The sequence below is a fragment of the Belonocnema kinseyi genome, chromosome 4 (genome assembly GCF_010883055.1).
Source record: "Belonocnema kinseyi isolate 2016_QV_RU_SX_M_011 chromosome 4, B_treatae_v1, whole genome shotgun sequence".
NCBI lineage: Eukaryota > Metazoa > Arthropoda > Insecta > Hymenoptera > Cynipidae > Belonocnema > Belonocnema kinseyi.
Genome location: NC_046660.1, coordinates 105,023,727 through 105,028,261, shown reverse-complemented (window position 1 = coordinate 105,028,261; position 4,535 = coordinate 105,023,727). Strand labels below are relative to the sequence as shown.

The window sequence follows — 4,535 nt, the reverse complement described above, 5'->3', positions numbered from 1 at the left end:
AAAAGTCAATAATTTTTGTTGGTTAACAACACACTGCCGAAAAAAATTAAAATAAAAAATATTAACCTATCCTTCTTCAAAAAACTCTAAGCTATACCCGCAATCCAACACTAATAATAAAAAAACCCAAATAAAAAATACCGCTGATGCATGTAACCAAATCCTGCTCGACTGCCTTCAGCAAAAAAACCAAAATAGAAAGAGCAAGAAATAAAAATTCAGCGAAAAAAACAAAACAATTACGAATAAGTAAAACACTTTCCCAAAAAAAGTTGTTGATATCCTTATCTCCAAGGTAAAATTAAATAACATTTAAAAACTACCCCTATCACATTTAACGAACCAAGTCTCAACCTACATCAGCTAAAAGCGCCAAAATAAAGAGAAATTAAAAATTACTACCCAAAACAACTTTTACATCATCTAGATAATGAATCTATCTTTACAGTAATATACCATATCAGCTATGAAACTCTTATTTCATAGGAACCTAGCCTTACCTTTCATCAATTAAAACGGTAAAAAATACTTGAAATTAAAAATAATCACAACAGGAACATTTCCAGGTCCATTAAGCTAGCACCTCCACAATCGAATTTTGGGATTTTTCTTAGCTCAGAATTTCGGTCTTCTTTGGGCTTTTTTTAGGCGTCAACTAAATTTTTTGGGCTCCTTTACTTTTTTCAAAAAATCAATTTTCGTGTGGAGGTGCCAGCTTACATTAACCCAGCACCTCCACTTCTTAAAATCACTAAATAATAAAAATTCAATTACACCACAATTTTAGGCTTTTTTGGGCACTGGAAATCCGCAAAAAAAATCCCCAAACCAACCCTTAACTTCGAAAATCAGCCCCTTCAAAAAATCGAAAATTTTCAGTAATTTAATCTCGGTAAATTTTTGGGCTTTTTTGGGCTCCCAGAAAACACCCACTTCGATTTTTGAACTCCAACATTTGCAGTAAAAAATTAACCCCTTTGTAACACGTAGATATGAAGTTGTAAAAAAATAACTTTTTTTGAATTTTACAGCTTGAATAGAGTCTTTGATTTTTTGGCTCCTAAAAAATACCCACTACGGTTTTTGGTCTCCAACCCTTCACGTGAAAAATCAACCCCTGCATACGACCCCATATATACGACTTTGCCAAAAAATACCTTTTCTTAGAATTTTGCAATGTACATAGCTTCTCTGTTTCTTGGGCTCCTCGAAAATACCACCACGATTTTTGGGCTTCAACTCTTTAACGTCAAAAATCAACCCCGCTCTGCCACGTAGATACAACTTTGTCAAAAAATAACTTTTATTAGAATTTCACAATGTAAATAGAGTATCTGATTTTTGGGCTCCTCAAAAATAGCCACTACGATTTTTGGGCTCCAACTCTTAACGTAAAAAATGAACCCCTCTCTGCGACGTAGGTACAACTTTGTCAAAAAATTACTTTTTTTAGAATTTCACAATGTAAATAGAGTCTCTGATTTTTGGGGTCGAACTCTTAACGTCAATATTCAACCCCTCTCATCTTAATGATCAAGTATCATCTCAATGAGAAAGTATTGGTTTTATGTAACATTTCAATTTGTCGGTTTTTCTCAAATCTCCACGTTCTGAGGCCCCCTGATTAGGAAAAAATTATTTTTACGAAGGTTTCTGTCTGTCTGTAGTATGTATCCTGTAGGCTCGATTACGGTCAACCTATGCAAGATACGAAAAAAAAAGAATGAACTAAAATTGCTAACTACGCGCACAGAGCCCCATGAGAATGTACCAGCGCGGCGGACAGATTATTTATTGGTAATGTACTTCTGTATTGGGGATATATCTATCCAAATTTCATACGATTGGCGCAGTTTTGTTTTTTGAAAAATTCTAATATTTGTAATTAAATGTCAACAGTAAGTCTAAAAAATGGTAATTGTTATCTATTAGGTTACCGTAATCCAGGGCGCGTGACGGTTGAATCTCGCGTTTCGCGCTCAATATTAGGTTACCTCGTGCTTCGCGCTCGAACTTAAATGCGCTTCGCGCTCGGATATTTATTCTTTGCATTTGGAATGCTCGAAAAAAACTTTATCAAAAAGATCTCTTTTAGATAGCAGTATTTATATGCGTCTTCATATTCTGAACTGTCTACTTAATTAAGTATAGTCAAAGTTTAAGTTTCTCAAAGCTCTGTAGGCTTAAGGTACACATTCTCATCGTGACACTCGCGCTGCGCGCTCGATTTCCGACAGACATTTGTAAACATGTTTTGCTGAATTTTTTTTCTCGTAACTTTCGTCGTTTTTCCACACACTTTTTATTTTTTTCGACTATATTTTTCACGAATAAAACAAAAAGTATGCGTCCTATCAAGAAGTGATTCTTAACGAAATTATAGATCTTTTTTGGGATAACCATTTTTGTTAATTCATATTTTTTCGTATCCTACATAGTTTGTCCACAAAATGGAATTTTTTATTTTCCATTATTTTATGGGCAATCAAAATTTGAATTTTCGATTTTTGAAGAAAGTTCAAAAATTGGTTATGATAATCTTGTAGAGCTTTCAAAAAGAAATGTTTTTCTTCTATTGACTTTTTTTCATATCGTGCGTTTTTCGGCTTCAAATTTTTATTTTCGGTTGATTAAAGAAAATTTGAAAACGCTATAACTCTGATAATTTTCATTTTATCGAAAAAAGTGATAAGAATAAATTGTTTGCTCTTTTTAATACTATAAATATCCGTACATAGAATTTTCAAATTCAGAAAAAAGTGGTCTAAAAAATTTTCAAAATGCGCTCACTTTTTGAATTTTTATCAAAAATGCCTTGGTTACGAACTCGTCCTTTCTATTGGGACATAAAAAAGTGTGCCAAAGATGAATTTGATTCGTTCATTTTTTCGAGAGTTATCGTGTTTACGGACGGACAGACAGACAGACGCCATCGTGAAAACCTGATTTTCGGATTCAGGGGGTCTCGAAACGTGGAGATCCGTTGAAAAAGTGTGATGTCAAATTTCCGACAATTCTAATACTTTCTCAATCATAAATCATGAGAATGTAAAAATACACTAGAGAGTAGAGAGGGATTGATTATTGACGTTAAGGGTTGGAGCCCAAAAATCGTAGCGGGTATTTTCTAGGTGCCCAAAAGTCAGAGACTCCATTGACATTGTAAAATTCTAAAAAAAGTTATTTTTCGACAAAATTGTATATACGTAGCAGAGAGCGGTTCATTTTTTACGTTCAGTGTTGGAGCCCTAAAATCGTAGAAGGTATTTTTGAGGATCCCAAAAATCAGAGACTCTATTTACAACATGAAATTCTAAAAAAAGTTATATCTACGTGGCAGAGAGAGGTTCATTTTTTACGTTAAGAGTTGGAGCCCAAAAATCGTAGTGGGTATTTTTGAGGAGCCCAAAAATCAGAGACTATTTACACGGTGAAATTCTAATAAAAGTTATTTTTTGGCAAAGTTGTATCTACGTGGCAGAGAGGGGTTAATTTTTGACGTTAAAGATTGAAGCCCAAAAATCATAGTGGTATTTTCAAGGAGCCCAAAACTCAGAGAATCTGTTGACATTGTAAAATTCTAAAAAAAAGTTATTTTTTGGCAAAGTTGTATGTACGTGGTAGAGAGGGGATGATTTTTCACGTTAAGAGTTGGAGCCCAAAAACCGTAGTGGGTATTTTTTAGGAGCCCAAAAATCAGAGACTCCTTTTAAGCTGTAAAATTCAAAAAAATTTATTTTTTGACAATTTCATATCTACGTGTTACAAAGGGTTTAATTTTTTACTGTAAATGTTGGAGTCCAAAAATCGAAGTGGGTGTTTTCTGGAAGCCCAAACAAGCCGAAAATTCTGATATGTTTACATTCAGTTCAGGAGCTTATTTAATGTTAAGGGTAGTTTTCAGAAGAAAGGCGTTGTTTTTTCAAATTTAATTTTTGCATTTTTGCAGAGCCCAAAAAAAACCCAAAATTCTAGATCTGTTAATTTTTTCAATTTTTCCATTTTTCTGTACTAGAGGTGCTAGCGGCCAGCACCTCTACTTAAAAGTCCGGTTTTTGGGGAAAAATAAAAGAGCACAACAATCGTCATTGGTACCCAAGAAGAGCCCAAAAAAGGCCCAAAATTCTGATATGCTTACATTTAGTTTAGGTGCATATTTAATTTTAAGGGGAGTTTTCAGAAGAAAGGGGTTGTTTTTTAAATTTAATTTTTACATTTTTGAAGAGCTCAAAAAATACGCAAAATTCTGGCGCTGTTAATTTTTTCAATTTTTCTGTACTGGAGGTGCTAGCGGCTAGCACCTCCGCCCAAAATTCGGTTTTTTGAGAAAACTAAAAGAGCCCAAAAATCGGAATCGGTGCCCAAAAAAGCCCAAAATTATGGCATAAATAAATTACTGAAATTCCATTGTGGAGGTGCTAGCGGAACGCACCTCTTCTCGTGGGAACAACAATGACAACACCAAACATAGTTGTAGTAAGTGCGGTTCAAAACAACAGAACGCGCAGGGCTCCCGACAATGGGTCGGCCAACAA

At 34.4% G+C, this 4,535-nt stretch overlaps 1 protein-coding gene across 1 annotated transcript in view; it reads right to left on the bottom strand.

Moving 5' to 3' along the window:
• LOC117170606 overlaps positions 1 to 4,535 on the bottom strand; it is a 32,881-nt gene that overhangs the window by 8,196 nt on the left and 20,150 nt on the right. The gene's annotated exons all lie outside the window — the stretch shown is intronic.